Raw genomic sequence first — 20,003 nt, 5'->3', positions numbered from 1 at the left:
TGTCCAAAATACGATAACTTACATTGATTTCGCTGGTAAAATGCTCACAGCACCTGGTATTCCCAGGCGGTCTCCCATCCAAGTACTAACCAGGCCCGACGTTGCTTAGCTTCCGAGATCAGACGAGATCGGGCGTTCTCAGCGCGGTGTGGCCGTAAGCGAAGACCCGGCAGTCAGCGAGAGCTCTCATGAATAAACGCCTAGAAACTAACTTTGTATAATTCTTTTTTAAGGAAGTAAGGTCGTTATTTCAAACAATGTCCAAAATACGATAACTTACATTGATTTCGCTGGTAAAATGCTCACAGCACCTGGTATTCCCAGGCGGTCTCCCATCCAAGTACTAACCAGGCCCGACGTTGCTTAGCTTCCGAGATCAGACGAGATCGGGCGTTCTCAGCGCGGTGTGGCCGTAAGCGAAGACCCGGCAGTCAGCGAGAGCTCTCATGAATAAACGCCTAGAAACTAACTTTGTATAATTCTTTTTTAAGGAAGTAAGGTCGTTATTTCAAACAATGTCCAAAATACGATAACTTACATTGATTTCGCTGGTAAAATGCTCACAGCACCTGGTATTCCCAGGCGGTCTCCCATCCAAGTACTAACCAGGCCCGACGTTGCTTAGCTTCCGAGATCAGACGAGATCGGGCGTTCTCAGCGCGGTGTGGCCGTAAGCGAAGACCCGGCAGTCAGCGAGAGCTCTCATGAATAAACGCCTAGAAACTAACTTTGTATAATTCTTTTTTAAGGAAGTAAGGTCGTTATTTCAAACAATGTCCAAAATACGATAACTTACATTGATTTCGCTGGTAAAATGCTCACAGCACCTGGTATTCCCAGGCGGTCTCCCATCCAAGTACTAACCAGGCCCGACGTTGCTTAGCTTCCGAGATCAGACGAGATCGGGCGTTCTCAGCGCGGTGTGGCCGTAAGCGAAGACCCGGCAGTCAGCGAGAGCTCTCATGAATAAACGCCTAGAAACTAACTTTGTATAATTCTTTTTTAAGGAAGTAAGGTCGTTATTTCAAACAATGTCCAAAATACGATAACTTACATTGATTTCGCTGGTAAAATGCTCACAGCACCTGGTATTCCCAGGCGGTCTCCCATCCAAGTACTAACCAGGCCCGACGTTGCTTAGCTTCCGAGATCAGACGAGATCGGGCGTTCTCAGCGCGGTGTGGCCGTAAGCGAAGACCCGGCAGTCAGCGAGAGCTCTCATGAATAAACGCCTAGAAACTAACTTTGTATAATTCTTTTTTAAGGAAGTAAGGTCGTTATTTCAAACAATGTCCAAAATACGATAACTTACATTGATTTCGCTGGTAAAATGCTCACAGCACCTGGTATTCCCAGGCGGTCTCCCATCCAAGTACTAACCAGGCCCGACGTTGCTTAGCTTCCGAGATCAGACGAGATCGGGCGTTCTCAGCGCGGTGTGGCCGTAAGCGAAGACCCGGCAGTCAGCGAGAGCTCTCATGAATAAACGCCTAGAAACTAACTTTGTATAATTCTTTTTTAAGGAAGTAAGGTCGTTATTTCAAACAATGTCCAAAATACGATAACTTACATTGATTTCGCTGGTAAAATGCTCACAGCACCTGGTATTCCCAGGCGGTCTCCCATCCAAGTACTAACCAGGCCCGACGTTGCTTAGCTTCCGAGATCAGACGAGATCGGGCGTTCTCAGCGCGGTGTGGCCGTAAGCGAAGACCCGGCAGTCAGCGAGAGCTCTCATGAATAAACGCCTAGAAACTAACTTTGTATAATTCTTTTTTAAGGAAGTAAGGTCGTTATTTCAAACAATGTCCAAAATACGATAACTTACATTGATTTCGCTGGTAAAATGCTCACAGCACCTGGTATTCCCAGGCGGTCTCCCATCCAAGTACTAACCAGGCCCGACGTTGCTTAGCTTCCGAGATCAGACGAGATCGGGCGTTCTCAGCGCGGTGTGGCCGTAAGCGAAGACCCGGCAGTCAGCGAGAGCTCTCATGAATAAACGCCTAGAAACTAACTTTGTATAATTCTTTTTTAAGGAAGTAAGGTCGTTATTTCAAACAATGTCCAAAATACGATAACTTACATTGATTTCGCTGGTAAAATGCTCACAGCACCTGGTATTCCCAGGCGGTCTCCCATCCAAGTACTAACCAGGCCCGACGTTGCTTAGCTTCCGAGATCAGACGAGATCGGGCGTTCTCAGCGCGGTGTGGCCGTAAGCGAAGACCCGGCAGTCAGCGAGAGCTCTCATGAATAAACGCCTAGAAACTAACTTTGTATAATTCTTTTTTAAGGAAGTAAGGTCGTTATTTCAAACAATGTCCAAAATACGATAACTTACATTGATTTCGCTGGTAAAATGCTCACAGCACCTGGTATTCCCAGGCGGTCTCCCATCCAAGTACTAACCAGGCCCGACGTTGCTTAGCTTCCGAGATCAGACGAGATCGGGCGTTCTCAGCGCGGTGTGGCCGTAAGCGAAGACCCGGCAGTCAGCGAGAGCTCTCATGAATAAACGCCTAGAAACTAACTTTGTATAATTCTTTTTTAAGGAAGTAAGGTCGTTATTTCAAACAATGTCCAAAATACGATAACTTACATTGATTTCGCTGGTAAAATGCTCACAGCACCTGGTATTCCCAGGCGGTCTCCCATCCAAGTACTAACCAGGCCCGACGTTGCTTAGCTTCCGAGATCAGACGAGATCGGGCGTTCTCAGCGCGGTGTGGCCGTAAGCGAAGACCCGGCAGTCAGCGAGAGCTCTCATGAATAAACGCCTAGAAACTAACTTTGTATAATTCTTTTTTAAGGAAGTAAGGTCGTTATTTCAAACAATGTCCAAAATACGATAACTTACATTGATTTCGCTGGTAAAATGCTCACAGCACCTGGTATTCCCAGGCGGTCTCCCATCCAAGTACTAACCAGGCCCGACGTTGCTTAGCTTCCGAGATCAGACGAGATCGGGCGTTCTCAGCGCGGTGTGGCCGTAAGCGAAGACCCGGCAGTCAGCGAGAGCTCTCATGAATAAACGCCTAGAAACTAACTTTGTATAATTCTTTTTTAAGGAAGTAAGGTCGTTATTTCAAACAATGTCCAAAATACGATAACTTACATTGATTTCGCTGGTAAAATGCTCACAGCACCTGGTATTCCCAGGCGGTCTCCCATCCAAGTACTAACCAGGCCCGACGTTGCTTAGCTTCCGAGATCAGACGAGATCGGGCGTTCTCAGCGCGGTGTGGCCGTAAGCGAAGACCCGGCAGTCAGCGAGAGCTCTCATGAATAAACGCCTAGAAACTAACTTTGTATAATTCTTTTTTAAGGAAGTAAGGTCGTTATTTCAAACAATGTCCAAAATACGATAACTGTACATTGATTTCGCTGGTAAAATGCTCACAGCACCTGGTATTCCCAGGCGGTCTCCCATCCAAGTACTAACCAGGCCCGACGTTGCTTAGCTTCCGAGATCAGACGAGATCGGGCGTTCTCAGCGCGGTGTGGCCGTAAGCGAAGACCCGGCAGTCAGCGAGAGCTCTCATGAATAAACGCCTAGAAACTAACTTTGTATAATTCTTTTTTAAGGAAGTAAGGTCGTTATTTCAAACAATGTCCAAAATACGATAACTTACATTGATTTCGCTGGTAAAATGCTCACAGCACCTGGTATTCCCAGGCGGTCTCCCATCCAAGTACTAACCAGGCCCGACGTTGCTTAGCTTCCGAGATCAGACGAGATCGGGCGTTCTCAGCGCGGTGTGGCCGTAAGCGAAGACCCGGCAGTCAGCGAGAGCTCTCATGAATAAACGCCTAGAAACTAACTTTGTATAATTCTTTTTTAAGGAAGTAAGGTCGTTATTTCAAACAATGTCCAAAATACGATAACTTACATTGATTTCGCTGGTAAAATGCTCACAGCACCTGGTATTCCCAGGCGGTCTCCCATCCAAGTACTAACCAGGCCCGACGTTGCTTAGCTTCCGAGATCAGACGAGATCGGGCGTTCTCAGCGCGGTGTGGCCGTAAGCGAAGACCCGGCAGTCAGCGAGAGCTCTCATGAATAAACGCCTAGAAACTAACTTTGTATAATTCTTTTTTAAGGAAGTAAGGTCGTTATTTCAAACAATGTCCAAAATACGATAACTTACATTGATTTCGCTGGTAAAATGCTCACAGCACCTGGTATTCCCAGGCGGTCTCCCATCCAAGTACTAACCAGGCCCGACGTTGCTTAGCTTCCGAGATCAGACGAGATCGGGCGTTCTCAGCGCGGTGTGGCCGTAAGCGAAGACCCGGCAGTCAGCGAGAGCTCTCATGAATAAACGCCTAGAAACTAACTTTGTATAATTCTTTTTTAAGGAAGTAAGGTCGTTATTTCAAACAATGTCCAAAATACGATAACTTACATTGATTTCGCTGGTAAAATGCTCACAGCACCTGGTATTCCCAGGCGGTCTCCCATCCAAGTACTAACCAGGCCCGACGTTGCTTAGCTTCCGAGATCAGACGAGATCGGGCGTTCTCAGCGCGGTGTGGCCGTAAGCGAAGACCCGGCAGTCAGCGAGAGCTCTCATGAATAAACGCCTAGAAACTAACTTTGTATAATTCTTTTTTAAGGAAGTAAGGTCGTTATTTCAAACAATGTCCAAAATACGATAACTTACATTGATTTCGCTGGTAAAATGCTCACAGCACCTGGTATTCCCAGGCGGTCTCCCATCCAAGTACTAACCAGGCCCGACGTTGCTTAGCTTCCGAGATCAGACGAGATCGGGCGTTCTCAGCGCGGTGTGGCCGTAAGCGAAGACCCGGCAGTCAGCGAGAGCTCTCATGAATAAACGCCTAGAAACTAACTTTGTATAATTCTTTTTTAAGGAAGTAAGGTCGTTATTTCAAACAATGTCCAAAATACGATAACTTACATTGATTTCGCTGGTAAAATGCTCACAGCACCTGGTATTCCCAGGCGGTCTCCCATCCAAGTACTAACCAGGCCCGACGTTGCTTAGCTTCCGAGATCAGACGAGATCGGGCGTTCTCAGCGCGGTGTGGCCGTAAGCGAAGACCCGGCAGTCAGCGAGAGCTCTCATGAATAAACGCCTAGAAACTAACTTTGTATAATTCTTTTTTAAGGAAGTAAGGTCGTTATTTCAAACAATGTCCAAAATACGATAACTTACATTGATTTCGCTGGTAAAATGCTCACAGCACCTGGTATTCCCAGGCGGTCTCCCATCCAAGTACTAACCAGGCCCGACGTTGCTTAGCTTCCGAGATCAGACGAGATCGGGCGTTCTCAGCGCGGTGTGGCCGTAAGCGAAGACCCGGCAGTCAGCGAGAGCTCTCATGAATAAACGCCTAGAAACTAACTTTGTATAATTCTTTTTTAAGGAAGTAAGGTCGTTATTTCAAACAATGTCCAAAATACGATAATTTACATTGATTTCGCTGGTAAAATGCTCACAGCACCTGGTATTCCCAGGCGGTCTCCCATCCAAGTACTAACCAGGCCCGACGTTGCTTAGCTTCCGAGATCAGACGAGATCGGGCGTTCTCAGCGCGGTGTGGCCGTAAGCGAAGACCCGGCAGTCAGCGAGAGCTCTCATGAATAAACGCCTAGAAACTAACTTTGTATAATTCTTTTTTAAGGAAGTAAGGTCGTTATTTCAAACAATGTCCAAAATACGATAACTTACATTGATTTCGCTGGTAAAATGCTCACAGCACCTGGTATTCCCAGGCGGTCTCCCATCCAAGTACTAACCAGGCCCGACGTTGCTTAGCTTCCGAGATCAGACGAGATCGGGCGTTCTCAGCGCGGTGTGGCCGTAAGCGAAGACCCGGCAGTCAGCGAGAGCTCTCATGAATAAACGCCTAGAAACTAACTTTGTATAATTCTTTTTTAAGGAAGTAAGGTCGTTATTTCAAACAATGTCCAAAATACGATAATGTACATTGATTTCGCTGGTAAAATGCTCACAGCACCTGGTATTCCCAGGCGGTCTCCCATCCAAGTACTAACCAGGCCCGACGTTGCTTAGCTTCCGAGATCAGACGAGATCGGGCGTTCTCAGCGCGGTGTGGCCGTAAGCGAAGACCCGGCAGTCAGCGAGAGCTCTCATGAATAAACGCCTAGAAACTAACTTTGTATAATTCTTTTTTAAGGAAGTAAGGTCGTTATTTCAAACAATGTCCAAAATACGATAATGTACATTGATTTCGCTGGTAAAATGCTCACAGCACCTGGTATTCCCAGGCGGTCTCCCATCCAAGTACTAACCAGGCCCGACGTTGCTTAGCTTCCGAGATCAGACGAGATCGGGCGTTCTCAGCGCGGTGTGGCCGTAAGCGAAGACCCGGCAGTCAGCGAGAGCTCTCATGAATAAACGCCTAGAAACTAACTTTGTATAATTCTTTTTTAAGGAAGTAAGGTCGTTATTTCAAACAATGTCCAAAATACGATAATGTACATTGATTTCGCTGGTAAAATGCTCACAGCACCTGGTATTCCCAGGCGGTCTCCCATCCAAGTACTAACCAGGCCCGACGTTGCTTAGCTTCCGAGATCAGACGAGATCGGGCGTTCTCAGCGCGGTGTGGCCGTAAGCGAAGACCCGGCAGTCAGCGAGAGCTCTCATGAATAAACGCCTAGAAACTAACTTTGTATAATTCTTTTTTAAGGAAGTAAGGTCGTTATTTCAAACAATGTCCAAAATACGATAATGTACATTGATTTCGCTGGTAAAATGCTCACAGCACCTGGTATTCCCAGGCGGTCTCCCATCCAAGTACTAACCAGGCCCGACGTTGCTTAGCTTCCGAGATCAGACGAGATCGGGCGTTCTCAGCGCGGTGTGGCCGTAAGCGAAGACCCGGCAGTCAGCGAGAGCTCTCATGAATAAACGCCTAGAAACTAACTTTGTATAATTCTTTTTTAAGGAAGTAAGGTCGTTATTTCAAACAATGTCCAAAATACGATAATGTACATTGATTTCGCTGGTAAAATGCTCACAGCACCTGGTATTCCCAGGCGGTCTCCCATCCAAGTACTAACCAGGCCCGACGTTGCTTAGCTTCCGAGATCAGACGATGATCGGGCGTTCTCAGCGGGTGTGGCCGTAAGCGAAGACCCGGCAGTCAGCGAGAGCTCTCATGAATAAACGCCTAGAAACTAACTTTGTATAATTCTTTTTTAAGGAAGTAAGGTCGTTATTTCAAACAATGTCCAAAATACGATAATTTACATTGATTTCGCTGGTAAAATGCTCACAGCACCTGGTATTCCCAGGCGGTCTCCCATCCAAGTACTAACCAGGCCCGACGTTGCTTAGCTTCCGAGATCAGACGAGATCGGGCGTTCTTTTTTTTTTTTTTTATAAAAATTTTATTTTCCATATTTACATTTTACATTTTAAAAACTTTTAGGACAAAACAAACAAAAAGAATAATTTCACATTTGTCATATACATCATACATGCTTCATTTTTCTATTATATCCATTATATACAGTTCATATCTGATGTTTATCCAATAAACTATTTACAAACCAAACTTTTAATAAATCATAATCCATAATACTTTAGAAATTAAATTGTATTTTCCCTTCATTTGTCACTGTCACAAAGTTACTGCCTTCAACAAACCATTCCGCAAAATCAATTTGTCCATATTCATACAACAATTTTATGTTTCTTTTTACCATTGATTCAAACAAGACCCATGCGCTGATTTTTTTCCCTTCAAAATGCGCCATATTTCTTCTTGAAATAATTGCGTATCTTGCATGACTCAGTACGTAGTTCAGCAGGTTCATATTGCCTTTCTTTTTCCTTTTTTTCCACACACCAAACAAAATCAGTTTCCTCCATTCAAAGCGTCCGATACATAATTTCACCCAATTTTTCACCAGACATTTTCTCAATTCAGAGTAAAAACTTTTCAGGTCCTCACATTCCAACATCATATGCAACAGAGTTTCTGGTTGTTCATTGCATACATCACATTCCCTTTTATTGTTTTTATCAATTTGATGTAAAACTATATTTGTATATACTCTGTTGTGTCTTATTTTAAAATCATTATTTTCACATTCACTTCCGTTGTATTTGACATTCAAATTATCCCACATTTCTTTTTGGTTTAAGTCTGGAAATATTCCTCCCCAAAATTTTTCTGACGTTGGCTCTTTAACTTCATTCTCTGTCATTACTTTGTATATATGTTTCACTTTCATTGTTTTTAGTTCCATTCTCATTGTATTCCCTTCGACAGTCACGTCAGGAAACTTTACCGAGTCTTCTTTTCTTTTTCCAATCCCGTCATTTATTAATTTTACCCACTCTCTGGGTATACTCCCTTTTATTTTCATAAAAACATTTTTCACAGTTCCAAATCTTATCTCTTCGTTATACTCACGTACGGTGTCAAATATCGCCTGTACAGGTAAAAACCCCGGTTTCACTTCATACATGTACTCTTTCACCTGTCCTAAACCTGCACCAATGAACGCCTTATTGTACAGTACATTGCCATCATTCATCACTTTCTGATTAAGAAAAACCGGGTGATTTAAAACCGTATCCACCTCTTCACATCCGTACTTTGCCTTTTTAATTATTCCCGCCCATGCTTCAAACACCTCCTTGTAAAAATTGGGAATATTCTCCATTAGTGTTTTTTTTAAACTCATAAGTAAGCCATAGTCCTTACAACCTCCACTTTGGTCTAGAAAATCTTTAAAAAAGTCCTTCCAACCGTAGTCAACCGTTCCAAACAGGTATTTTTGAATGGTCTTTATTCTTATGGCCTTCTTCTTTAGCTTCAGGTCTATCAATCTTAATCCTCCCATTTTGTGTTCAGCCATTAGGGTTTTGTGTGATATTTTCACCCCTTTCCCATCCCATAAAAAGTTTGATATTATTCCGTTTATTTCATTTGTTACCCATTCTGGCATGTCAAGTACTCCTAATGCGTATATCAGCTTTGATGTCATCAAAGTGTTACACACAATTACTTTCCCTTTTAGGTGTAGGCCCCTTTGTTTCCAAAAGTTCAGTGTTTGCTTTATTTTATTCACACACCCTGTCCACGTCAAATCCCTAGCCTCCTTTTCGTTGCTTCCTATATTTATGCCCAAGATCTTAATAAAATCTTTTGCAATTTTAAAATCTATTCCACATCCCTTTCTTTCAACTCTACCTACATACATCATTTTGGATTTATTTACATTTATTTTTGCCCCCGATGCTCTACCATAAGTATGTATTAGTTCCATGATCCGTTTGACACTATCTTCATCTTTCACAGTGAAGGTAGTGTCATCCGCATACTGATAAACAAGGCTACAGCCTCCACCCGGTATGCTTACCCCTCTTATCCCTCCGTCACTTTTCACCAGGTCTGCCAGCGGTTCTGCAGAGATACAATATAGTAATGCAGATAGGGGACAGCCTTGCCTCACCGATCTTTCTAATGGGAAAGTATCCGTTAAAACTCCATTACATTTCACACAGCTTTTAGCATTTCTATATAAAAGCTCTATCCAAGTCACCATTCTTTTTCCAAAACCATATTTTCTCATTGTTTCTGTCAAATATTCATGTTCCACCCTGTCAAAGGCTTTGTTCAGATCAACTGCCAACACAATGCCACCTTCATTGTTGTTTGTGTTCATATATTTCACCACATCCCTTATTGAGCAGCTGATGTCTGCTATGTCTCTTCCTGGGACACTGTATGTTTGCGTTGGGGCAATTATGCTCCCCAGCACCCCTTTTAACCTATTCGCCAATACCTTTGCCACTATTTTGTAGTCACTATTCAGCAGGCTTATAGGCCGGTAATTTTCTAGCCTATGCCTGCTTCCTTGATTTTTATAAATTATAGTTATGACTCCCGTTGCCATTGACTCCGGGACCACATTCTTATCCTCCATGTATCTGAATACTTCCAGTAAAATTGGCGCTAGGATATCAACAAACGTTTTGTAAAAATCGTTCGGCAAACCATCTAATCCCGGGCTTTTACGGGCTTGCGCGCTCATTATTGCCGTTTTAATTTCATCCAATTCAATTGTTTTGTCACAGTCCTCACTCTCTCCCTCAGATATTCTCATTCTTACCTTCTCTAATACTCTCTCCCTACTCTCCTTGTCGCTGCCAGTTTTTTTAAAAAGGTTTTTATAAAAGGCCTCAACAATCTCTAGGACACCTACAAGATCATTAACTTTCTCACCCGTTTCATCTTCTAGTTCTTCAATTCTGTTTTTCGTTTGCCGCTTTTTTTCCATACCAAGGAAGAAGGAAGTACACTTCTCCCCTTCTATCACATTCTTTGCCTTACTCCTCATTATAGCCCCCATACATCTTCTCTCCTCATGCGTCTGCAGCTCCGCCCTTAATTTAACATACTCCTCTATGTTATAGTCATTTTCCTCCTCTGACCTCTCCATCTCTCTTAGCATTCTCTCTCTAATTTCCTTTTCCTTTATCTTTTCTTTAAAATTCCTATGCTTTGCATATCTTATACTTACTTTTTTAATTTTAGCCTTAAGGGCCTCCCACCATAGGCCAATATCTATGCCTTTTACTTCACTTTCATATTCCTCCCTAATGCACTTCTCAATTATTTCTCTATAACCTCTCTCTTTTAACAGGCACACATTTAGACACCACGTCCCTCCTCTTTGTTTCTCTTGCCCTGCACACATTATTAATGACAGTACAGCATGATCACTAATTGTTGTAAATTTATATTCCATATTTTTAAAATCATTTACAATACTGTCTTTTATCAGGCATAGGTCAATCCTACTTTGCTTTAATTCACCCATCACCACCTGCCTTCTCGAAAAAACTTTTTTCGCTGGGTTCTCTATTCTCCACACATCCATAAGTCTATTATCCGTCATCATACTATACAATTCTCTTCGTGACGTGTCCCATTTAAAATTGGCACATCGCGAAGCGTCCAGCCGACTACACCATACATTAAAATCCCCGATTACGATGCAGTTTCCAATACATAGAGGTTTCAGTTGTTTGAAAAAATCCCTCCTATCGGACTCTACATTTGGTGCATATATATTAACTAGTTTGTACATTTTCCCGAGGTATTCGAAATCAATTATGATAACCCGCCCGCTCGTATCATTATATGTTTTTTGAATGTTTCGCGTATAGCCCTTTTTTATTAGGATAGCAACCCCACACGACCGTTCGCTACCATTGCTCGCAAAAATCATTCCGTCCCATCTTTTTCCCATTTCATCCATCTTGCTATCATCCCAATTAGTTTCTTGTAAACATATGATTTCAGAACTACAGACAGTTATTGTTTGCTCAAATTTCGTCATGTTCCTTATTCCGTTTACATTAAAAGATGTTATTTTGATCATTGTAGCAAGACAGTTCATAAAATAATTTTCTATAATCAGAAAGTTTTCTTCTTTACCTTTCCACTCTTGTCTCGTCCTTTCCCGTGTTTCCCAGTCATATCCAGTCCCCTTTTCCTCGCAGCCAAAATCTGCGCCGTCAGAACTCTCGTTTCTTCATCCGTGTCCGTCAGGCTGTCCATGTCCTGGCTCTCCGGCATTTCGTCGCCTGTTGCTTTTCCCTTCTCGCCACTTTCTTTCTCCTTTTGTCCATCCACCGTCTCTTTCGCCTCTTTCCTCTCCATAGCAGGAGCCGCTCTCGCCGTCTTTGCACGCGCCTCGGTCTCTTGCAGCCCTCCACTCCTCTGACGCACAGCGGTCTCTTGCAGCCCTCCACTCCTCTGACGCACAGCCTCTCGGACCCCGCGTTCTCTCACTCCATCATGGCTCTCCCTCTCCACTACGGCAGCCTCACCTTCCTCCTCCTCCTCCTCCATCTCCCCTTCCATCTGAGAGGAGTCTTCCTCTTTTTCCTCCTCTCTGTCCGCGCACCTGCATTCATTCTTTTTCCGGAAGCATATTTCACACACGTCCAGGCACTCTCGTGCATAGTGCCCCTGCTTCCCACATTTGAAGCATCGAAAGTCCGGACACTCTCTCAGTATGTGGCCAGGCTGCACACATAGCCTGCACACCTTTAGCTGCCTGTCATGTATCACTCGGAAGAACTGTATCCCTTCCATAGTTTCAAACTTTGTCGAGTACGGCAGTGACTTTACCGTCTCATTAAATTTTACTCTAAGGAATCTTGTACCGTCCGCGATATCCGTTCCCGGCCACATCCTTCTCTTAATCGGCGATAACGCCTTTACTCCCCATTCGGTAAGTTTATTTAAAATGTCTTTGTCTTCGATATATGTCGGTAGGTTTAGAAAGGAGACCATTAGCTCGTCATTGACCACTTCTCTAGCCATGATTCTGCAGTTTTTAATTTTAAAACCGTCCATTAGCCTTTCTTTCCCTTTTACGTTATTCATCGTAATCTCATATTTCTTGGCCGCTTTAAACCGGCAACCGATCACGTTTCCACACACATCCTTCGTCGCTCTCAGTAATTCCATCATCGAAATAATTTCATCTCCTTCAATCTCCACACTCAAGGTAAGAGCTTTGTCGAAGTTTCTTACCGGCGCCTCCGTCTTTCCTTCCTCCGTGTTCGTCTCCTTCCTTCCTGCCGTCTTTGATTTCCCGGTCTCCATTCTCCTCGTTTTTCTTCCCCCAAACAGCAGAGCTGTCGGGGGAGAGCGAGCCAACCGTACGCACTATGTATTTGTTGAAACTTTTACGATTTCCAAACTTTTCCGCAAAAGCAAACGCAGCTGACCAAACAATTCGCAGCTTCGCGCGTCTCCAATCACTTCCGGTCTCACGAGATCTGGCGTTCTCGCGGTGTGGCCGTAAGCGAAGACCCGGCAGTCAGCGAGAGCTCTCATGAATAAACGCCTAAAAACTAACTTTGTATAATTCTTTTTTAAGGAAGTAAGGTCGTTATTTCAAACAATGTCCACAATACGATAACTTACATTGATTTCGCTGGTAAAATGCTCACAGCATCTGGTATTCCCAGGCGGTCTCCCATCCAAGTACTAACCAGGCCCGACGTTGCTTAGCTTCCGAGATCAGACGAGATCGGGCGTTCTCAGCGCGGTGTGGCCGTAAGCGAAGACCCGACAGTCAGCGAGAGCTCTCATGAATAAACGCCTAGAAACTAACTTTGTATAATTCTTTTTTAAGGAAGTAAGGTCGTTATTTCAAACAATGTCCAAAATACGATAATTTACATTGATTTCGCTGGTAAAATGCTCACAGCACCTGGTATTCCCAGGCGGTCTCCCATCCAAGTACTAACCAGGCCCGACGTTGCTTAGCTTCCGAGATCAGACGAGATCGGGCGTTCTCAGCGCGGTGTGGCCGTAAGCGAAGACCGGGCAGTCAGCGAGAGCTCTCATGAATAAACGCCTAGAAACTAACTTTGTATAATTCTTTTTTAAGGAAGTAAGGTCGTTATTTCAAACAATGTCCAAAATACGATAATTTACATTGATTTCGCTGGTAAAATGCTCACAGCACCTGGTATTCCCAGGCGGTCTCCCATCCAAGTACTAACCAGGCCCGACGTTGCTTAGCTTCCGAGATCAGACGAGATCGGGCGTTCTCAGCGCGGTGTGGCCGTAAGCGAAGACCCGGCAGTCAGCGAGAGCTCTCATGAATAAACGCCTAGAAACTAACTTTGTATAATTCTTTTTTAAGGAAGTAAGGTCGTTATTTCAAACAATGTCCAAAATACGATAACTTACATTGATTTCGCTGGTAAAATGCTCACAGCACCTGGTATTCCCAGGCGGTCTCCCATCCAAGTACTAACCAGGCCCGACGTTGCTTAGCTTCCGAGATCAGACGAGATCGGGCGTTCTCAGCGCGGTGTGGCCGTAAGCGAAGACCCGGCAGTCAGCGAGAGCTCTCATGAATAAACGCCTAGAAACTAACTTTGTATAATTCTTTTTTAAGGAAGTAAGGTCGTTATTTCAAACAATGTCCAAAATACGATAATTTACATTGATTTCGCTGGTAAAATGCTCACAGCACCTGGTATTCCCAGGCGGTCTCCCATCCAAGTACTAACCAGGCCCGACGTTGCTTAGCTTCCGAGATCAGACGAGATCGGGCGTGCTCAGCGCGGTGTGGCCGTAAGCGAAGACCCTGCAGTCAGCGAGAGCTCTCATGAATAAACGCCTAGAAACTAACTTTGTATAATTCTTTTTTAAGGAAGTAAGGTCGTTATTTCAAACAATGTCCAAAATACGATAATTTACATTGATTTCGCTGGTAAAATGCTCACAGCACCTGGTATTCCCAGGCGGTCTCCCATCCAAGTACTAACCAGGCCCGACGTTGCTTAGCTTCCGAGATCAGACGAGATCGGGCGTTCTCAGCGCGGTGTGGCCGTAAGCGAAGACCCGGCAGTCAGCGAGAGCTCTCATGAATAAACGCCTAGAAACTAACTTTGTATAATTCTTTTTTAAGGAAGTAAGGTCGTTATTTCAAACAATGTCCAAAATACGATAATTTACATTGATTTCGCTGGTAAAATGCTCACAGCACCTGGTATTCCCAGGCGGTCTCCCATCCAAGTACGAACCAGGCCCGACGTTGCTTAGCTTCCGAGATCAGACGAGATCGGGCGTTCTCAGCGCAGTGTGGCCGTAAGCGAAGACCCGGCAGTCAGCGAGAGCTCTCATGAATAAACGCCTAGAAACTAACTTTGTATAATTCTTTTTTAAGGAAGTAAGGTCGTTATTTCAAACAATGTCCAAAATACGATAACTTACATTGATTTCGCTGGTAAAATGCTCACAGCACCTGGTATTCCCAGGCGGTCTCCCATCCAAGTACTAACCAGGCCCGACGTTGCTTAGCTTCCGAGATCAGACGAGATCGGGCGTTCTCAGCGCGGTGTGGCCGTAAGCAAAGACCCGGCAGTCAGCGAGAGCTCTCATGAATAAACGCCTAGAAACTAACTTTGTATAATTCTTTTTTAAGGAAGTAAGGTCGTTATTTCAAACAATGTCCACAATACGATAACTTACATTGATTTCGCTGGTAAAATGCTCACAGCACCTGGTATTCCCAGGCGGTCTCCCATCCAAGTACTAACCAGGCCCGACGTTGCTTAGCTTCCGAGATCAGACGAGATCGGGCGTTCTCAGCGCGGTGTGGCCGTAAGCGAAGACCCGGCAGTCAGCGAGAGCTCTCATGAATAAACGCCTAGAAACTAACTTTGTATAATTCTTTTTTAAGGAAGTAAGGTCGTTATTTCAAACAATGTCCAAAATACGATAATTTACATTGAGATCGCTGGTAAAATGCTCACAGCACCTGGTATTCCCAGGCGGTCTCCCATCCAAGTACTAACCAGGCCCGACGTTGCTTAGCTTCCGAGATCAGACGAGATCGGGCGTTCTCAGCGCGGTGTGGCCGTAAGCGAAGACCCGGCAGTCAGCGAGAGCTCTCATGAATAAACGCCTAGAAACTAACTTTGTATAATTCTTTTTTAAGGAAGTAAGGTCGTTATTTCAAACAATGTCCAAAATACGATAATTTACATTGATTTCGCTGGTAAAATGCTCACAGCACCTGGTATTCCCAGGCGGTCTCCCATCCAAGTACTAACCAGGCCCGACGTTGCTTAGCTTCCGAGATCAGACGAGATCGGGCGTTCTCAGCGCGGTGTGGCCGTAAGCGAAGACCGGGCAGTCAGCGAGAGCTCTCATGAATAAACGCCTAGAAACTAACTTTGTATAATTCTTTTTTAAGGAAGTAAGGTCGTTATTTCAAACAATGTCCAAAATACGATAATTTACATTGATTTCGCTGGTAAAATGCTCACAGCACCTGGTATTCCCAGGCGGTCTCCCATCCAAGTACTAACCAGGCCCGACGTTGCTTAGCTTCCGAGATCAGACGAGATCGGGCGTTCTCAGCGCGGTGTGGCCGTAAGCGAAGACCCGGCAGTCAGCGAGAGCTCTCATGAATAAACGCCTAGAAACTAACTTTGTATAATTCTTTTTTAAGGAAGTAAGGTCGTTATTTCAAACAATGTCCAAAATACGATAACTTACATTGATTTCGCTGGTAAAATGCTCACAGCACCTGGTATTCCCAGGCGGTCTCCCATCCAAGTACTAACCAGGCCCGACGTTGCTTAGCTTCCGAGATCAGACGAGATCGGGCGTTCTCAGCGCGGTGTGGCCGTAAGCGAAGACCCGGCAGTCAGCGAGAGCTCTCATGAATAAACGCCTAGAAACTAACTTTGTATAATTCTTTTTTAAGGAAGTAAGGTCGTTATTTCAAACAATGTCCAAAATACGATAATTTACATTGATTTCGCTGGTAAAATGCTCACAGCACCTGGTATTCCCAGGCGGTCTCCCATCCAAGTACTAACCAGGCCCGACGTTGCTTAGCTTCCGAGATCAGACGAGATCGGGCGTTCTCAGCGCGGTGTGGCCGTAAGCGAAGACCCGGCAGTCAGCGAGAGCTCTCATGAATAAACGCCTAGAAACTAACTTTGTATAATTCTTTTTTAAGGAAGTAAGGTCGTTATTTCAAACAATGTCCAAAATACGATAACTTACATTGATTTCGCTGGTAAAATGCTCACAGCACCTGGTATTCCCAGGCGGTCTCCCATCCAAGTACTAACCAGGCCCGACGTTGCTTAGCTTCCGAGATCAGACGAGATCGGGCGTTCTCAGCGCGGTGTGGCCGTAAGCGAAGACCCGGCAGTCAGCGAGAGCTCTCATGAATAAACGCCTAGAAACTAACTTTGTATAATTCTTTTTTAAGGAAGTAAGGTCGTTATTTCAAACAATGTCCAAAATACGATAACTTACATTGATTTCGCTGGTAAAATGCTCACAGCACCTGGTATTCCCAGGCGGTCTCCCATCCAAGTACTAACCAGGCCCGACGTTGCTTAGCTTCCGAGATCAGACGAGATCGGGCGTTCTCAGCGCGGTGTGGCCGTAAGCGAAGACCCGGCAGTCAGCGAGAGCTCTCATGAATAAACGCCTAGAAACTAACTTTGTATAATTCTTTTTTAAGGAAGTAAGGTCGTTATTTCAAACAATGTCCAAAATACGATAATTTACATTGATTTTGCTGGTAAAATGCTCACAGCACCTGGTATTCCCAGGCGGTCTCCCATCCAAGTACTAACCAGGCCCAACGTTGCTTAGCTTCCGAGATCAGACGAGATCGGGCGTGCTCAGCGCGGTGTGGCCGTAAGCGAAGACCCGGCAGTCAGCGAGAGCTCTCATGAATAAACGCCTAGAAACTAACTTTGTATAATTCTTTTTTAAGGAAGTAAGGTCGTTATTTCAAACAATGTCCAAAATACGATAATTTACATTGATTTCGCTGGTAAAATGCTCACAGCACCTGGTATTCCCAGGCGGTCTCCCATCCAAGTACTAACCAGGCCCGACGTTGCTTAGCTTCCGAGATCAGACGAGATCGGGCGTTCTCAGCGCGGTGTGGCCGTAAGCAAAGACCCGGCAGTCAGCGAGAGCTCTCATGAATAAACGCCTAGAAACTAACTTTGTATAATTCTTTTTTAAGGAAGTAAGGTCGTTATTTCAAACAATGTCCACAATACGATAACTTACATTGATTTCGCTGGTAAAATGCTCACAGCACCTGGTATTCCCAGGCGGTCTCCCATCCAAGTACTAACCAGGCCCGACGTTGCTTAGCTTCCGAGATCAGACGAGATCGGGCGTTCTCAGCGCGGTGTGGCCGTAAGCGAAGACCCGGCAGTCAGCGAGAGCTCTCATGAATAAACGCCTAGAAACTAACTTTGTATAATTCTTTTTTAAGGAAGTAAGGTCGTTATTTCAAACAATGTCCAAAATACGATAATTTACATTGATTTCGCTGGTAAAATGCTCACAGCACCTGGTATTCCCAGGCGGTCTCCCATCCAAGTACTAACCAGGCCCGACGTTGCTTAGCTTCCGAGATCAGACGAGATCGGGCGTTCTCAGCGCGGTGTGGCCGTAAGCGAAGACCGGGCAGTCAGCGAGAGCTCTCATGAATAAACGCCTAGAAACTAACTTTGTATAATTCTTTTTTAAGGAAGTAAGGTCGTTATTTCAAACAATGTCCAAAATACGATAATTTACATTGATTTCGCTGGTAAAATGCTCACAGCACCTGGTATTCCCAGGCGGTCTCCCATCCAAGTACTAACCAGGCCCGACGTTGCTTAGCTTCCGAGATCAGACGAGATCGGGCGTTCTCAGCGCGGTGTGGCCGTAAGCGAAGACCCGGCAGTCAGCGAGAGCTCTCATGAATAAACGCCTAGAAACTAACTTTGTATAATTCTTTTTTAAGGAAGTAAGGTCGTTATTTCAAACAATGTCCAAAATACGATAACTTACATTGATTTCGCTGGTAAAATGCTCACAGCACCTGGTATTCCCAGGCGGTCTCCCATCCAAGTACTAACCAGGCCCGACGTTGCTTAGCTTCCGAGATCAGACGAGATCGGGCGTTCTCAGCGCGGTGTGGCCGTAAGCGAAGACCCGGCAGTCAGCGAGAGCTCTCATGAATAAACGCCTAGAAACTAACTTTGTATAATTCTTTTTTAAGGAAGTAAGGTCGTTATTTCAAACAATGTCCAAAATACGATAATTTACATTGATTTCGCTGGTAAAATGCTCACAGCACCTGGTATTCCCAGGCGGTCTCCCATCCAAGTACTAACCAGGCCCGACGTTGCTTAGCTTCCGAGATCAGACGAGATCGGGCGTTCTCAGCGCGGTGTGGCCGTAAGCGAAGACCCGGCAGTCAGCGAGAGCTCTCATGAATAAACGCCTAGAAACTAACTTTGTATAATTCTTTTTTAAGGAAGTAAGGTCGTTATTTCAAACAATGTCCAAAATACGATAACTTACATTGATTTCGCTGGTAAAATGCTCACAGCACCTGGTATTCCCAGGCGGTCTCCCATCCAAGTACTAACCAGGCCCGACGTTGCTTAGCTTCCGAGATCAGACGAGATCGGGCGTTCTCAGCGCGGTGTGGCCGTAAGGGAAGACCCGGCAGTCAGCGAGAGCTCTCATGAATAAACGCCTAGAAACTAACTTTGTATAATTCTTTTTTAAGGAAGTAAGGTCGTTATTTCAAACAATGTCCAAAATACGATAACTTACATTGATTTCGCTGGTAAAATGCTCACAGCACCTGGTATTCCCAGGCGGTCTCCCATCCAAGTACTAACCAGGCCCGACGTTGCTTAGCTTCCGAGATCAGACGAGATCGGGCGTTCTCAGCGCGGTGTGGCCGTAAGCGAAGACCCGGCAGTCAGCGAGAGCTCTCATGAATAAACGCCTAGAAACTAACTTTGTATAATTCTTTTTTAAGGAAGTAAGGTCGTTATTTCAAACAATGTCCAAAATACGATAATTTACATTGATTTCGCTGGTAAAATGCTCACAGCACCTGGTATTCCCAGGCGGTCTCCCATCCAAGTACTAACCAGGCCCAACGTTGCTTAGCTTCCGAGATCAGACGAGATCGGGCGTGCTCAGCGCGGTGTGGCCGTAAGCGAAGACCCGGCAGTCAGCGAGAGCTCTCATGAATAAACGCCTAGAAACTAACTTTGTATAATTCTTTTTTAAGGAAGTAAGGTCGTTATTTCAAACAATGTCCAAAATACGATAATTTACATTGATTTCGCTGGTAAAATGCTCACAGCACCTGGTATTCCCAGGCGGTCTCCCATCCAAGTACTAACCAGGCCCGACGTTGCTTAGCTTCCGAGATCAGACGAGATCGGGCGTTCTCAGCGCGGTGTGGCCGTAAGCGAAGACCCGGCAGTCAGCGAGAGCTCTCATGAATAAACCCCTAGAAATTAACTTCGTATAATTCTTTTTTAAGTAAGTAAGTTTTTTATTTCAAACAATGTCCAAAATACGATAATTAACATTGATTTCGCTGGTAAAATGCTCACAGCACCTGGTATTCCCAGGCGGTCTCCCATCCAAGTACTAACCAGGCCCGACGT

The 20,003-nt window shown here is 44.8% G+C and overlaps 54 non-coding genes and 1 pseudogene across 54 annotated transcripts; all 55 read right to left on the bottom strand.

Annotated features, from left to right (window-relative positions):
• Positions 1-41: 41 nt before the first annotated feature.
• Positions 42-160, bottom strand: LOC133120153 (5S ribosomal RNA). The gene has a single exon (XR_009707100.1). It is a non-coding gene; the product is annotated as a 5S ribosomal RNA (ribosomal RNA).
• A 139-nt stretch (positions 161-299) lies between these two features.
• On the bottom strand, positions 300-418 carry LOC133120152 (5S ribosomal RNA). The gene has a single exon (XR_009707099.1). It is a non-coding gene; the product is annotated as a 5S ribosomal RNA (ribosomal RNA).
• Positions 419-557: 139 nt separating this feature from the next.
• On the bottom strand, positions 558-676 carry LOC133120151 (5S ribosomal RNA). The gene has a single exon (XR_009707098.1). It is a non-coding gene; the product is annotated as a 5S ribosomal RNA (ribosomal RNA).
• A 139-nt stretch (positions 677-815) lies between these two features.
• Positions 816-934, bottom strand: LOC133120149 (5S ribosomal RNA). The gene has a single exon (XR_009707096.1). It is a non-coding gene; the product is annotated as a 5S ribosomal RNA (ribosomal RNA).
• A 139-nt stretch (positions 935-1,073) lies between these two features.
• On the bottom strand, positions 1,074-1,192 carry LOC133120148 (5S ribosomal RNA). Its single transcript, XR_009707095.1, has one exon. It is a non-coding gene; the product is annotated as a 5S ribosomal RNA (ribosomal RNA).
• A 139-nt stretch (positions 1,193-1,331) lies between these two features.
• On the bottom strand, positions 1,332-1,450 carry LOC133120147 (5S ribosomal RNA). The gene has a single exon (XR_009707094.1). It is a non-coding gene; the product is annotated as a 5S ribosomal RNA (ribosomal RNA).
• A 139-nt stretch (positions 1,451-1,589) lies between these two features.
• Positions 1,590-1,708, bottom strand: LOC133120146 (5S ribosomal RNA). Its single transcript, XR_009707093.1, has one exon. It is a non-coding gene; the product is annotated as a 5S ribosomal RNA (ribosomal RNA).
• A 139-nt stretch (positions 1,709-1,847) lies between these two features.
• On the bottom strand, positions 1,848-1,966 carry LOC133120145 (5S ribosomal RNA). Its single transcript, XR_009707092.1, has one exon. It is a non-coding gene; the product is annotated as a 5S ribosomal RNA (ribosomal RNA).
• Positions 1,967-2,105: 139 nt separating this feature from the next.
• On the bottom strand, positions 2,106-2,224 carry LOC133120144 (5S ribosomal RNA). The gene has a single exon (XR_009707091.1). It is a non-coding gene; the product is annotated as a 5S ribosomal RNA (ribosomal RNA).
• A 139-nt stretch (positions 2,225-2,363) lies between these two features.
• LOC133120143 (5S ribosomal RNA) lies at positions 2,364-2,482 on the bottom strand. The gene has a single exon (XR_009707090.1). It is a non-coding gene; the product is annotated as a 5S ribosomal RNA (ribosomal RNA).
• A 139-nt stretch (positions 2,483-2,621) lies between these two features.
• LOC133120142 (5S ribosomal RNA) lies at positions 2,622-2,740 on the bottom strand. The gene has a single exon (XR_009707089.1). It is a non-coding gene; the product is annotated as a 5S ribosomal RNA (ribosomal RNA).
• Positions 2,741-2,879: 139 nt separating this feature from the next.
• LOC133120141 (5S ribosomal RNA) lies at positions 2,880-2,998 on the bottom strand. Its single transcript, XR_009707088.1, has one exon. It is a non-coding gene; the product is annotated as a 5S ribosomal RNA (ribosomal RNA).
• A 139-nt stretch (positions 2,999-3,137) lies between these two features.
• Positions 3,138-3,256, bottom strand: LOC133120140 (5S ribosomal RNA). Its single transcript, XR_009707087.1, has one exon. It is a non-coding gene; the product is annotated as a 5S ribosomal RNA (ribosomal RNA).
• Positions 3,257-3,396: 140 nt separating this feature from the next.
• Positions 3,397-3,515, bottom strand: LOC133120138 (5S ribosomal RNA). The gene has a single exon (XR_009707085.1). It is a non-coding gene; the product is annotated as a 5S ribosomal RNA (ribosomal RNA).
• Positions 3,516-3,654: 139 nt separating this feature from the next.
• Positions 3,655-3,773, bottom strand: LOC133120137 (5S ribosomal RNA). Its single transcript, XR_009707084.1, has one exon. It is a non-coding gene; the product is annotated as a 5S ribosomal RNA (ribosomal RNA).
• Positions 3,774-3,912: 139 nt separating this feature from the next.
• Positions 3,913-4,031, bottom strand: LOC133120136 (5S ribosomal RNA). Its single transcript, XR_009707083.1, has one exon. It is a non-coding gene; the product is annotated as a 5S ribosomal RNA (ribosomal RNA).
• A 139-nt stretch (positions 4,032-4,170) lies between these two features.
• LOC133120135 (5S ribosomal RNA) lies at positions 4,171-4,289 on the bottom strand. Its single transcript, XR_009707082.1, has one exon. It is a non-coding gene; the product is annotated as a 5S ribosomal RNA (ribosomal RNA).
• Positions 4,290-4,428: 139 nt separating this feature from the next.
• On the bottom strand, positions 4,429-4,547 carry LOC133120134 (5S ribosomal RNA). The gene has a single exon (XR_009707081.1). It is a non-coding gene; the product is annotated as a 5S ribosomal RNA (ribosomal RNA).
• A 139-nt stretch (positions 4,548-4,686) lies between these two features.
• LOC133120133 (5S ribosomal RNA) lies at positions 4,687-4,805 on the bottom strand. Its single transcript, XR_009707080.1, has one exon. It is a non-coding gene; the product is annotated as a 5S ribosomal RNA (ribosomal RNA).
• Positions 4,806-4,944: 139 nt separating this feature from the next.
• Positions 4,945-5,063, bottom strand: LOC133120131 (5S ribosomal RNA). Its single transcript, XR_009707079.1, has one exon. It is a non-coding gene; the product is annotated as a 5S ribosomal RNA (ribosomal RNA).
• Positions 5,064-5,202: 139 nt separating this feature from the next.
• Positions 5,203-5,321, bottom strand: LOC133120130 (5S ribosomal RNA). The gene has a single exon (XR_009707078.1). It is a non-coding gene; the product is annotated as a 5S ribosomal RNA (ribosomal RNA).
• Positions 5,322-5,460: 139 nt separating this feature from the next.
• Positions 5,461-5,579, bottom strand: LOC133120129 (5S ribosomal RNA). Its single transcript, XR_009707077.1, has one exon. It is a non-coding gene; the product is annotated as a 5S ribosomal RNA (ribosomal RNA).
• A 139-nt stretch (positions 5,580-5,718) lies between these two features.
• Positions 5,719-5,837, bottom strand: LOC133120128 (5S ribosomal RNA). The gene has a single exon (XR_009707076.1). It is a non-coding gene; the product is annotated as a 5S ribosomal RNA (ribosomal RNA).
• A 139-nt stretch (positions 5,838-5,976) lies between these two features.
• On the bottom strand, positions 5,977-6,095 carry LOC133120126 (5S ribosomal RNA). Its single transcript, XR_009707074.1, has one exon. It is a non-coding gene; the product is annotated as a 5S ribosomal RNA (ribosomal RNA).
• Positions 6,096-6,234: 139 nt separating this feature from the next.
• Positions 6,235-6,353, bottom strand: LOC133120125 (5S ribosomal RNA). Its single transcript, XR_009707073.1, has one exon. It is a non-coding gene; the product is annotated as a 5S ribosomal RNA (ribosomal RNA).
• Positions 6,354-6,492: 139 nt separating this feature from the next.
• Positions 6,493-6,611, bottom strand: LOC133120124 (5S ribosomal RNA). The gene has a single exon (XR_009707072.1). It is a non-coding gene; the product is annotated as a 5S ribosomal RNA (ribosomal RNA).
• A 139-nt stretch (positions 6,612-6,750) lies between these two features.
• On the bottom strand, positions 6,751-6,869 carry LOC133120123 (5S ribosomal RNA). Its single transcript, XR_009707071.1, has one exon. It is a non-coding gene; the product is annotated as a 5S ribosomal RNA (ribosomal RNA).
• Positions 6,870-7,008: 139 nt separating this feature from the next.
• Positions 7,009-7,127, bottom strand: LOC133120108 (5S ribosomal RNA; annotated as a pseudogene).
• A 5,849-nt stretch (positions 7,128-12,976) lies between these two features.
• On the bottom strand, positions 12,977-13,095 carry LOC133120105 (5S ribosomal RNA). Its single transcript, XR_009707056.1, has one exon. It is a non-coding gene; the product is annotated as a 5S ribosomal RNA (ribosomal RNA).
• A 139-nt stretch (positions 13,096-13,234) lies between these two features.
• LOC133120122 (5S ribosomal RNA) lies at positions 13,235-13,353 on the bottom strand. The gene has a single exon (XR_009707070.1). It is a non-coding gene; the product is annotated as a 5S ribosomal RNA (ribosomal RNA).
• A 139-nt stretch (positions 13,354-13,492) lies between these two features.
• Positions 13,493-13,611, bottom strand: LOC133120121 (5S ribosomal RNA). The gene has a single exon (XR_009707069.1). It is a non-coding gene; the product is annotated as a 5S ribosomal RNA (ribosomal RNA).
• A 139-nt stretch (positions 13,612-13,750) lies between these two features.
• LOC133120120 (5S ribosomal RNA) lies at positions 13,751-13,869 on the bottom strand. The gene has a single exon (XR_009707068.1). It is a non-coding gene; the product is annotated as a 5S ribosomal RNA (ribosomal RNA).
• A 139-nt stretch (positions 13,870-14,008) lies between these two features.
• LOC133120102 (5S ribosomal RNA) lies at positions 14,009-14,127 on the bottom strand. Its single transcript, XR_009707053.1, has one exon. It is a non-coding gene; the product is annotated as a 5S ribosomal RNA (ribosomal RNA).
• A 139-nt stretch (positions 14,128-14,266) lies between these two features.
• Positions 14,267-14,385, bottom strand: LOC133120119 (5S ribosomal RNA). The gene has a single exon (XR_009707067.1). It is a non-coding gene; the product is annotated as a 5S ribosomal RNA (ribosomal RNA).
• Positions 14,386-14,524: 139 nt separating this feature from the next.
• Positions 14,525-14,643, bottom strand: LOC133120107 (5S ribosomal RNA). The gene has a single exon (XR_009707057.1). It is a non-coding gene; the product is annotated as a 5S ribosomal RNA (ribosomal RNA).
• Positions 14,644-14,782: 139 nt separating this feature from the next.
• Positions 14,783-14,901, bottom strand: LOC133120118 (5S ribosomal RNA). Its single transcript, XR_009707066.1, has one exon. It is a non-coding gene; the product is annotated as a 5S ribosomal RNA (ribosomal RNA).
• Positions 14,902-15,040: 139 nt separating this feature from the next.
• LOC133120117 (5S ribosomal RNA) lies at positions 15,041-15,159 on the bottom strand. The gene has a single exon (XR_009707065.1). It is a non-coding gene; the product is annotated as a 5S ribosomal RNA (ribosomal RNA).
• A 139-nt stretch (positions 15,160-15,298) lies between these two features.
• On the bottom strand, positions 15,299-15,417 carry LOC133120115 (5S ribosomal RNA). Its single transcript, XR_009707063.1, has one exon. It is a non-coding gene; the product is annotated as a 5S ribosomal RNA (ribosomal RNA).
• A 139-nt stretch (positions 15,418-15,556) lies between these two features.
• LOC133120114 (5S ribosomal RNA) lies at positions 15,557-15,675 on the bottom strand. Its single transcript, XR_009707062.1, has one exon. It is a non-coding gene; the product is annotated as a 5S ribosomal RNA (ribosomal RNA).
• A 139-nt stretch (positions 15,676-15,814) lies between these two features.
• On the bottom strand, positions 15,815-15,933 carry LOC133120113 (5S ribosomal RNA). Its single transcript, XR_009707061.1, has one exon. It is a non-coding gene; the product is annotated as a 5S ribosomal RNA (ribosomal RNA).
• A 139-nt stretch (positions 15,934-16,072) lies between these two features.
• On the bottom strand, positions 16,073-16,191 carry LOC133120112 (5S ribosomal RNA). Its single transcript, XR_009707060.1, has one exon. It is a non-coding gene; the product is annotated as a 5S ribosomal RNA (ribosomal RNA).
• Positions 16,192-16,330: 139 nt separating this feature from the next.
• On the bottom strand, positions 16,331-16,449 carry LOC133120111 (5S ribosomal RNA). The gene has a single exon (XR_009707059.1). It is a non-coding gene; the product is annotated as a 5S ribosomal RNA (ribosomal RNA).
• Positions 16,450-16,588: 139 nt separating this feature from the next.
• Positions 16,589-16,707, bottom strand: LOC133120110 (5S ribosomal RNA). Its single transcript, XR_009707058.1, has one exon. It is a non-coding gene; the product is annotated as a 5S ribosomal RNA (ribosomal RNA).
• A 139-nt stretch (positions 16,708-16,846) lies between these two features.
• On the bottom strand, positions 16,847-16,965 carry LOC133120103 (5S ribosomal RNA). Its single transcript, XR_009707054.1, has one exon. It is a non-coding gene; the product is annotated as a 5S ribosomal RNA (ribosomal RNA).
• Positions 16,966-17,104: 139 nt separating this feature from the next.
• On the bottom strand, positions 17,105-17,223 carry LOC133120101 (5S ribosomal RNA). The gene has a single exon (XR_009707052.1). It is a non-coding gene; the product is annotated as a 5S ribosomal RNA (ribosomal RNA).
• Positions 17,224-17,362: 139 nt separating this feature from the next.
• LOC133120092 (5S ribosomal RNA) lies at positions 17,363-17,481 on the bottom strand. Its single transcript, XR_009707043.1, has one exon. It is a non-coding gene; the product is annotated as a 5S ribosomal RNA (ribosomal RNA).
• A 139-nt stretch (positions 17,482-17,620) lies between these two features.
• LOC133120080 (5S ribosomal RNA) lies at positions 17,621-17,739 on the bottom strand. Its single transcript, XR_009707032.1, has one exon. It is a non-coding gene; the product is annotated as a 5S ribosomal RNA (ribosomal RNA).
• A 139-nt stretch (positions 17,740-17,878) lies between these two features.
• Positions 17,879-17,997, bottom strand: LOC133120069 (5S ribosomal RNA). Its single transcript, XR_009707021.1, has one exon. It is a non-coding gene; the product is annotated as a 5S ribosomal RNA (ribosomal RNA).
• Positions 17,998-18,136: 139 nt separating this feature from the next.
• LOC133120150 (5S ribosomal RNA) lies at positions 18,137-18,255 on the bottom strand. Its single transcript, XR_009707097.1, has one exon. It is a non-coding gene; the product is annotated as a 5S ribosomal RNA (ribosomal RNA).
• Positions 18,256-18,394: 139 nt separating this feature from the next.
• LOC133120139 (5S ribosomal RNA) lies at positions 18,395-18,513 on the bottom strand. Its single transcript, XR_009707086.1, has one exon. It is a non-coding gene; the product is annotated as a 5S ribosomal RNA (ribosomal RNA).
• A 139-nt stretch (positions 18,514-18,652) lies between these two features.
• On the bottom strand, positions 18,653-18,771 carry LOC133120127 (5S ribosomal RNA). The gene has a single exon (XR_009707075.1). It is a non-coding gene; the product is annotated as a 5S ribosomal RNA (ribosomal RNA).
• Positions 18,772-18,910: 139 nt separating this feature from the next.
• On the bottom strand, positions 18,911-19,029 carry LOC133120104 (5S ribosomal RNA). The gene has a single exon (XR_009707055.1). It is a non-coding gene; the product is annotated as a 5S ribosomal RNA (ribosomal RNA).
• A 139-nt stretch (positions 19,030-19,168) lies between these two features.
• On the bottom strand, positions 19,169-19,287 carry LOC133120116 (5S ribosomal RNA). Its single transcript, XR_009707064.1, has one exon. It is a non-coding gene; the product is annotated as a 5S ribosomal RNA (ribosomal RNA).
• Positions 19,288-19,426: 139 nt separating this feature from the next.
• LOC133120100 (5S ribosomal RNA) lies at positions 19,427-19,545 on the bottom strand. The gene has a single exon (XR_009707051.1). It is a non-coding gene; the product is annotated as a 5S ribosomal RNA (ribosomal RNA).
• A 139-nt stretch (positions 19,546-19,684) lies between these two features.
• LOC133120063 (5S ribosomal RNA) lies at positions 19,685-19,803 on the bottom strand. The gene has a single exon (XR_009707015.1). It is a non-coding gene; the product is annotated as a 5S ribosomal RNA (ribosomal RNA).
• Positions 19,804-20,003: the final 200 nt, after the last annotated feature.

The sequence above is a fragment of the Conger conger genome, unplaced genomic scaffold (genome assembly GCF_963514075.1).
Source record: "Conger conger unplaced genomic scaffold, fConCon1.1 SCAFFOLD_75, whole genome shotgun sequence".
In the NCBI taxonomy this organism is placed as follows: Eukaryota; Metazoa; Chordata; class Actinopteri; order Anguilliformes; family Congridae; genus Conger; species Conger conger.
The sequence above is the reverse complement of the archived record's forward strand: the minus strand, read 5'-3'. Positions and strand labels throughout refer to the sequence as shown.